Source organism: Tribolium castaneum, chromosome 11 (genome assembly GCF_031307605.1).
Source record: "Tribolium castaneum strain GA2 chromosome 11, icTriCast1.1, whole genome shotgun sequence".
Lineage (NCBI taxonomy): Eukaryota > Metazoa > Arthropoda > Insecta > Coleoptera > Tenebrionidae > Tribolium > Tribolium castaneum.
The window spans coordinates 437,501-447,500 of record NC_087404.1 but is presented as its reverse complement, the minus strand read 5'-3'; the positions used below and the strand labels follow the sequence as shown (position 1 = coordinate 447,500).

General features: G+C 41.3%; 3 non-coding genes across 3 annotated transcripts in view; all 3 read left to right on the top strand.

The window, feature by feature from the left end:
- Nucleotides 1-3,693: 3,693 nt before the first annotated feature.
- On the top strand, nt 3,694-5,616 carry LOC135267394 (small subunit ribosomal RNA). The gene has a single exon (XR_010335814.1). It is a non-coding gene; the product is annotated as a small subunit ribosomal RNA (ribosomal RNA).
- Nucleotides 5,617-7,675: 2,059 nt separating this feature from the next.
- Nucleotides 7,676-7,832, top strand: LOC135267403 (5.8S ribosomal RNA). Its single transcript, XR_010335822.1, has one exon. It is a non-coding gene; the product is annotated as a 5.8S ribosomal RNA (ribosomal RNA).
- Nucleotides 7,833-8,308: 476 nt separating this feature from the next.
- The window catches only part of LOC135267368 (large subunit ribosomal RNA), a 4,037-nt gene continuing 2,345 nt past the window's right edge, over nt 8,309-10,000 (top strand). The window contains exon 1 of the ribosomal RNA XR_010335798.1: nt 8,309-10,000. This exon is cut by the window's right edge and continues 2,345 nt beyond it. This is a non-coding gene — a ribosomal RNA (large subunit ribosomal RNA).

Here is a 10,000-nt window from a genome sequence, read left to right as displayed (position 1 = left end):
TGCGACGAAGTTTAGCGTTCATTTGACTTTGTACATAGTACAAACGAAGTACGACGTTTGCGAAGTACGGCACTCAAAATCATGATTTTCTTGTACGACGTTTATTTGCACTTGCTGTCGACTGCGACGAAGTTTAGCGTTCATTTGACTTTGTACATAGTACAGACGAAGTACGACGTTAGCGAAGTACGGCACTCAAAATCGTGATTTTCTTGTACGACGTTTATTTGCACGCGCTGTCGACTGCGACGAGGTTTAGCGTTCACTTGACTTTGTACATAGTATAGACGAAGTACGACGTTTGCGAAGTACGGCACTCAAAATCGTGATTTTCATGTACGACGTTTATTTGCACGTTCTGCCGACTGCGACGGAGTACAGCGTTCAATTGACTTTGTACATAGTACAGACGAAGTACGACGTTTTCGAAGTACGGCACTCAAAATCGTGATTTTCTTGTACGACGTTTATTTGCACGTGCTGCCGACTGCGACGGAGTACAGCGTTCAATTGACTTTGTGCATAGTACAGACGAAGTACGACGTTTGCGAAGTACGGCACTCAAAATCATGATTTTCTTGTAAGACGTTTATTTGCAGTTGCTTCCGACTGCGACGAAGTACAGCGTTCAATTGACTTTGTACATAGTACAGACGAAGTACGACGTTTGCGAAGTACGGCACTCAAAATCATGATTTTCTTGTAAGACGTTTATTTGCAGTTGCTTCCGACTGCGACGAAGTACAGCGTTCAATTGACTTTGTACATAGTACAGACGAAGTACGACGTTTGCGAAGTACGGCACTCAAAATCATGATTTTCTTGTACGACGTTTATTTGCACTTGCTGTCGACTGCGACGAAGTTTAGCGTTCATTTGACTTTGTACATAGTACAAACGAAGTACGACGTTTGCGAAGTACGGCACTCAAAATCATGATTTTCTTGTACGACGTTTATTTGCACTTGCTGTCGACTGCGACGAAGTTTAGCGTTCATTTGACTTTGTACATAGTACAGACGAAGTACGACGTTAGCGAAGTACGGCACTCAAAATCGTGATTTTCTTGTACGACGTTTATTTGCACGCGCTGTCGACTGCGACGAGGTTTAGCGTTCACTTGACTTTGTACATAGTATAGACGAAGTACGACGTTTGCGAAGTACGGCACTCAAAATCGTGATTTTCTTGTACGACGTTTATTCGCACGTGCTGCCGACTGCGACGAAATGCAGCGTTCATAGTACAAACGAAGTACGACGTTCACAAAGTGATGAAGTAAAACGTAAACAATAAATAATAATAATGCAACCCACAATACACTAATTGTGTATTAAAATTGCATAACCTACACGAAGTACGACGTTCAAAAATACTAAAGAATTTTATTTGTGTTGTATATAATGAAAAAACAGCAAATTTTTTTGCAAATTACGTATCTGTAAATAAATGTAAACATTTAGCAACTAATCAAAATTGTTTTTTTTGCCTAGATATTAAAGTAAAACATAAAAATACATTAAATTTATAAAATGCAACCCGCAGCACACTAGATGTGCATTAATATTGCATAACCTTCACGAAGTACGACGTCCAAAAATATTAATTTTTTTTTATATTGAGGTTAAAAGTGAGAAAACATAAATTAATAATAATGCAACCTGCAATACACTTAATATGTACTGATCTTGCATAACCTTCACGAAGTACTACGTTCAAATATAAATTAATATTATTGTGACCCGCAATACACTAAATTTGTATCAATATTGCATAACCTACACGAAGTACGACGTTCAAGAATATTAAAGAATTTTATTTGTGTTGTATATAATAAAAAAACAGCAAATTTTTTTGCAAATTACGTATCTGTAAATAAATGTAAACATTCAGCAACTAATCAAAAGTGTTTTTTTGCCTAGACATTAAAGTAAATCATAAGAATACATTAAATTTATAAAATGCAACCCGCAGCACAACAGATGTGCATCAATATTGCATAACTGTTACGAAGTACGACGTCCAAAAATATTAAATTTTTTTTTTATATGAAGGTAAAAAGTGAGAAAACATAAATTAATAATAATGCAACCTGCAATACACTTAATGTGTACTGATGTTGCATAACCTTCACGAAGTACTACGTTCAAATATAAATTAATATTATTGCGACCCGCAATACACTAAATTTGTATCAATATTGCATAACTTACACGAAGTACGACGTTTGAAAATATTAAATGTTTTATTTGTAGTTTGCATATAATAAAAAAAAAAACAAATTTTTATGTAAATTACGTATCTATAAATAAACGTACACATTTAACAATTAAATAAACATAGTATTTTGGCCTAGATATTAAATTAAAACATAAAAATGCATAATATTTATTAAAATGCAACTTGCAATACACCAAATGTGTATTAATATTGCATAACCTTTACGAGGTACGACGTTCACGAAGTACGTCGTTTACGAAGTGCGACGTTTACGAAGTACGTCGTTTACGAAGTGCGACGTTCACGAAGTACGTCGTTTACGAAGTGCGACGTTCGCGAAGTACGACGTCTACACATTAGGGCACTCAAAATTATTGTTACGTTGTACGACATTCAGACGTTCCAACTGCGACTAACTACAGCATTCATTTGACTTTGCACATACGACGAACGAAGTACGACGTTTACGAAGTACGGCGCTTAAAATAATTTTGTTTTTATTAATTAATTATTTTTTTTAAAACAAACGTTTTTATAATTAAATTTTATAATGGTTTAAATATAAAATATGACTTTTTAATATTATCAATATTTAAAATATTTTCTCCCTTTTGTGTGTATGCCTTATAGTTATAGAGCTGTGCGCTTCGGTAGACGTCGCCTGTGGAGCTATGTCAGTGGAGCGGTGCGCACATCCAATACCGAGCGGCTGCCTCGATCGGTGTCGCGCTGGTATACATATGGTAGTGGTGTGTGTCGATGCGTTGAGTGAGGCGATATGAACGGTGTAACGGTTTAGTCGAAGTTTATCATAAATGACGACGACAAAACGACCGATTATGTATACGTTCTGCATTTGCTTCCAATTTATCGACGTTTATCGCACATTTCCGCTATCGAATTCGAATAGGGCTTTGCTTGCGAGATTGCTTTATTTTGTGATTTTGTGGCTCGCCCAGTTCCCCACAGCGAGATTGCGGATGCGGCAAAACGTATTCTCTTACGTTGGCGGTCCTTATGCAATCAAACTTTGTTGAACTAACAAATGTTTGTGATTTAAACAAACAAAAATAATAAATGCGTCAACTCTCTAATATCCGAGCGAGAATATTTATATAATATTCGTAACGTTTATGGATTCGAAAGAATTTCATAAATTCACGTCGCATTCAATCTTGCGAAGAGTGAAGAGAATGTTTGAACTTTTAAATCGGCAAAGGTAAAAAATAATATTATAAATATTATTATTATGCCTTTATTGACCGATATATGTGTTGTGGTGTTTAACGACTACGACGACGATGATGACGATACATTTATCTCTATATCGTACGAAGAAAAGAAGAAACAGCGTGGCGTTACTTTCTTATATGTTAGATTGTTTCGCACAAACGCGCATATTCTTCATCTTTATAAACGATGATGATGAGTATTTTATTCTCTCGTCTGTCTCAAAAAACACAAAAACACAGTTCCCTGGTTGATCCTGCCAGTAGTCATATGCTTGTCTCAAAGATTAAGCCATGCATGTCTCAGTACAAGCCAAATTAAGGTGAAACCGCGAAAGGCTCATTAAATCAGTTATGGTTCCTTAGATCGTACCCACATTTACTTGGATAACTGTGGTAATTCTAGAGCTAATACATGCAAACAGAGCTCCGACCGGAGACGGAAGGAGCGCTTTTATTAGATCAAAACCAATCGGTGGCGGTTTCGCCGTCATCGTACAACTTGGTGAATCTGAATAACTTTACGCTGATCGCACGGTCTCGCACCGGCGACGCATCTTTCAAATGTCTGCCTTATCAACTGTCGATGGTAGGTTCTGCGCCTACCATGGTTGTAACGGGTAACGGGGAATCAGGGTTCGATTCCGGAGAGGGAGCCTGAGAAACGGCTACCACATCCAAGGAAGGCAGCAGGCGCGCAAATTACCCACTCCCGGCACGGGGAGGTAGTGACGAAAAATAACGATACGGGACTCATCCGAGGCCCCGTAATCGGAATGAGTACACTCTAAACCCTTTAACGAGGATCAATTGGAGGGCAAGTCTGGTGCCAGCAGCCGCGGTAATTCCAGCTCCAATAGCGTATATTAAAGTTGTTGCGGTTAAAAAGCTCGTAGTCGAATTTGTGTCCCGCGCCGCCGGTTCATCGTTCGCGGTGTTAACTGGCGTTTCGCGGGACGTCCTGCCGGTGGGCTTAGCTCGAGAGGGCGGCCCAACTCAATCCCGCCGCGGTGCTCTTCATTGAGTGTCGAGGTGGGCCGGCACGTTTACTTTGAACAAATTAGAGTGCTTAAAGCAGGCTAAAACTTCGCCTGAATACTGTGTGCATGGAATAATGGAATAGGACCTCGGTTCTATTTTGTTGGTTTTCGGAACCCCGAGGTAATGATTAATAGGAACGGATGGGGGCATTCGTATTGCGACGTTAGAGGTGAAATTCTTGGATCGTCGCAAGACGGACAGAAGCGAAAGCATTTGCCAAAAACGCTTTCATTGATCAAGAACGAAAGTTAGAGGTTCGAAGGCGATCAGATACCGCCCTAGTTCTAACCATAAACGATGCCAGCTAGCGATCCGCCGACGTTCCTCCGATGACTCGGCGGGCAGCTTCCGGGAAACCAAAGCTTTTGGGTTCCGGGGGAAGTATGGTTGCAAAGCTGAAACTTAAAGGAATTGACGGAAGGGCACCACCAGGAGTGGAGCCTGCGGCTTAATTTGACTCAACACGGGAAACCTCACCAGGCCCGGACACCGGAAGGATTGACAGATTGAGAGCTCTTTCTTGATTCGGTGGGTGGTGGTGCATGGCCGTTCTTAGTTGGTGGAGCGATTTGTCTGGTTAATTCCGATAACGAACGAGACTCTAGCCTGCTAAATAGGCGTATTTCGACATCCCAAATGCCGGCTGGAGCCGGGTTCGCCCGGTCTCTATGTGCGGTTTTTACTGTCGGCGTACAAACAATTCTTCTTAGAGGGACAGGCGGCTTCTAGCCGCACGAGATTGAGCAATAACAGGTCTGTGATGCCCTTAGATGTTCTGGGCCGCACGCGCGCTACACTGAAGGAATCAGCGTGTCCTCCCTGACCGAGCGGTCCGGGTAACCCGCTGAACCTCCTTCGTGCTAGGGATTGGGGCTTGCAATTGTTCCCCATGAACGAGGAATTCCCAGTAAGCGCGAGTCATAAGCTCGCGTTGATTACGTCCCTGCCCTTTGTACACACCGCCCGTCGCTACTACCGATTGAATGATTTAGTGAGGTCTTCGGACCGGTGCGCGGTGGCGTTTCGACGTTGCCGATGTTGCTGGGAAGATGACCAAACTTGATCATTTAGAGGAAGTAAAAGTCGTAACAAGGTTTCCGTAGGTGAACCTGCGGAAGGATCATTAACGTGTAAATGTTGTTGTTTAGTTGTCACACATACACACACATTTTGTCTGTGCTGATCAACAAAAAACACACATACATACACTATTCGTATGATGATCAATTCTCATACAAAATTCTTTATTATGCGTCGAACGGAAAAGCAACAACGGGTCGTCTTGCATTAAGCGGATCTGTTGTTACGTTTTTCGATTTATTTTATAAATCGATTGTAAACGTGCCGTAAACGACGTTTTCAAAGAATTTTTTCGAACATTAACACGAATCAATATTGTCGAAAGATGGTTATGTGCTAACGTTTTATTATTGCTTTCGCAGTGCCGGTCTTAGCGTATTTCCATCATCGTATTCGCTTCGAAAAAAAGTACTAATACACAGTGGTGGTGTATAATTAATGTGCAAGAGATGTTGTTGTTGTTGTTGTAGTATTTGTATATGGTTGGAGTTATTTATAATAACAAACAAGAATGAATGAATGAATAATAATGGTGTCTGCCAATACGATCGTACTTTATGTACACGACTAAAACTTTATACATACAAACCATAATAATAAATAAACTCGAAACAACCAACAACAAAATTAATACGCTACTGTACATACAAATACACATTTATACATACCATCATTTTACTTAACCGATGGTGAGTGATGTTTGAAAAATAAACGCTTAGGCTTACGGTTTTGTAAGCCAGTCTTTGCGTATTTTCTTCATCGTATTCGCTTCGGAAAAAAGAAAATAAAGATGGTGTATAATTAATATGTAAAAGAGATGTTGTAGTTGTAATTTAATTTGTAAATGGTTGGAGTTTATTAATAAATAAAAGGGGCTGTCTATTCGTCTGTACTTTATGTACAAGACTAAAACTTTATACAAACAAACCATAATAATAAATAAACTCGAAACAACCAACAACAAAATTAATACGCTACTGTACATACAAATACACATTTATACATACCATCATTTTACTTAACCGATGGTGAGTGATGTTTGAAAAATAAACGCTTAGGCTTACGGTTTTGTAAGCCAGTCTTTGCGTATTTTCTTCATCGTATTCGCTTCGGAAAAAAGAAAATAAAGATGGTGTATAATTAATGTGTAAAAGAGATGTTGTAGTTGTAATTTAATTTGTAAATGGTTGGAGTTTATTAATAAATAAAAGGGGCTGTCTATTCGTCTGTACTTTATGTACAAGACTACAAAAACGTTTTATAACAATAAAAAGCTCGAAACAACCAATAACAAAATATACTACTACTATACTACTATACATACAAACGCACATTTATAAATACATAAAATCAATTTACTTTATCGATAGTGAGTGATGTTTGGAAAAAAACGCTTAGGCTTACGGTTTTCGGGTACCTGGGTTCCGCATGCGTCGAAGTAATAATTTACTTTAACGACGCGACGAACCGTAGGAATCTAAATAAAAAAGTTTATTAACTTTTTTAGATTCTGTGGGTTTTAAATGATATACGCCCGACTGACGAAGGAACGTTTTGCACTGCCTGGTGCTTTTCTTTTGATTCGTTTTTATGTCGACGGACGTTCTTAGAATGCCCACCAAACGACGTATCACACAAAACACCCTACAATTGTATTGTTTGGTAAATATTGTTGTGATTAAGTTTGTAGCTGTGGCGTTTGTTTGAAGAAAACGTCTGGTTTTTCGACATATTTTCTATTTAATAAATATACATAATGCTTATCGCAAAAGGAGCAGAGTTTTATAGACAAAGTTGATAGAGAAAAAAAACCTAATAGATATATATACGTATTTATAAAACGTTAATATCATCGGGTTATTCTTTATGTAAACTTAAACTATAACTGCATACTCTTTTCGATAAGTAGAAACAAATGCCACTTTAATTAAATAAAATATTATAAAATATAACGCCGAACGTTTCTTTCGATTGGTCCGTTTCTCACATATACATCACAATTGTAATAACCTTAAGTAGTTATTTTTGTTGTTGTGTGATGATGAAACGATTTCGATGTGGAACGGTGCGTTATGTAATAATATTTTAAATTTGTTTGAAAAGATTACCCTGAACGGTGGATCACTTGGCTCGTGGGTCGATGAAGAACGCAGCTAATTGCGCGTCAACTTGTGAACTGCAGGACACATGAACATCGACATTTCGAACGCACATTGCGGTCCTCGGATATACTGTTCCCGGACCACTCCTGGCTGAGGGTCGTGTCAATTTCAAAGACTGCTCGGTTTTTGTCTTAAACACAGCGCACAATGTTGTGTAGACAATTACGTCGGAGCGTGTTGGGTGCAAATATGACGCGTTACTATAATTGTTAATTGATTGTCGGTTGTCATAATAAAATATTATGCAACGTAGACAACAATAAAAACAATATAAAAAATAACGCGGCATCCTAAAACGCAATAGCGGCTGACATTCTTATTAGTTTGTTGGTACAAGTTGGTTTAGACGTAGCACGTCCGATATTAAAAAGCAGCCACAACGCTTAAATTTCGAACGAAGCGATCGTCGTGTCCGAGACGTTAAAGTTGTTTATATGCATATTTTATGCACTATAATTAACAACAACAACATTCTCGCAACGACGTCAGATCGATGTTTGAAATTGTTTGGAGGCAGCCATATAAACGGAATACGTGTAATTATCGTCTGACAAAATAAAGGCAAATTTATATTTGCGACCTCAGAGCAGGTGAGACTACCCGCTGAATTTAAGCATATTATTAAGCGGAGGAAAAGAAACTAACTAGGATTTCCTTAGTAGCGGCGAGCGAACAGGAAAAAGCCCAGCACTGAATCCCGCGGCCGAAACCGGACGCCGGGAAATGTGGTGTTAGGGAGGATCCGTCATCCCGAGATTGTGCGACGCGTCCAAGTCCATCTTGAACGGGGCCACAGCCCATAGAGGGTGCCAGGCCCGTAGTGACCGTTGCCGATAACGGGAGGATCTCTCCTCAGAGTCGGGTTGCTTGAGAGTGCAGCCCTAAGTGGGTGGTAAACTCCATCTAAGGCTAAATATGACCACGAGACCGATAGCGAACAAGTACCGTGAGGGAAAGTTGAAAAGAACTTTGAAGAGAGAGTTCAATAGTACGTGAAACCGTTCAGGGGTAAACCTGAGAAACCCGAAAGGTCGAAAGGGGAGATTCAGCGTGACTCGATAGCGGCGCTAAATGATCGTGCGACGAACGGCGTACGCGTCGTTCGCGCCTTTTGTTTATGCGAACCGAAGTCGAACGCGTGCACTTCTCCCCCAGTAGGACGTCGCGATCCTTTGGGTGTCGATCTAAGGCCCGCGGTGGAGCCCGTTCGAACGGTTCGCCGTTTCGGACGAACCCGCGGTGTTTCCCGGTCGACTCGCTCGAAGGTATGCATATGGCGCCGGGCCGCTACACAGTTAGCGTCCGACCATTGGCAAGCGCGTTCGTTTATGACGGTAATCGCACCTGGTGTCGGTTCTGTCTACGAATGGCTGTTCGCCAATGAGTTCTCGGACAGACTCGGTTGAAACGCCGATCTGCGACGCTATAGCTTTGGGTACTTTCAGGACCCGTCTTGAAACACGGACCAAGGAGTCTAGCATGTGCGCGAGTCATTGGGACATGACTAAACCTAAAGGCGCAATGAAAGTGAAAGTTCGTCTTGCACGGACTAAGGGAAGATGGGCGGCCGTTACGGCTGTCGCCCCGCACTCCCGGGGCGTCTCATTCTCATTGCGAGAAGAGGCGCACCAAGAGCGTACACGCTGGGACCCGAAAGATGGTGAACTATGCCTGGTCAGGACGAAGTCAGGGGAAACCCTGATGGAGGTCCGTAGCGATTCTGACGTGCAAATCGATCGTCGGAACTGGGTATAGGGGCGAAAGACTAATCGAACCATCTAGTAGCTGGTTCCCTCCGAAGTTTCCCTCAGGATAGCTGGCGCTCGTCGCTTACGAGTTTCATCCGGTAAAGCGAATGATTAGAGGCATTGGGGTCGAAACGGCCTCAACCTATTCTCAAACTTTAAATGGGTGAGATCTCCGGCTTGCTCGAACTTTATATGAAGCCGCGAGACTCGAATCAGAGTGCCAAGTGGGCCATTTTTGGTAAGCAGAACTGGCGCTGTGGGATGAACCAAACGCCGAGTTAAAGCGCCTAAATCGACGCTTATGGGATACCATGAAAGGCGTTGGTAACTTAAGACATCAGGACGGTGGCCATGGAAGTCGGAATCCGCCAAGGAGTGTGTAACAACTCACCTGCCGAAGTTACTAGCCCTGAAAATGGATGGCGCTGAAGCGTCGTGCTTATACTCGGCCGTCAGCGGCATGTGCGGTCGGTTATTTAATTAACCGGCCATGAAGCCCTGACGAGTAGGAGGGTCGCGG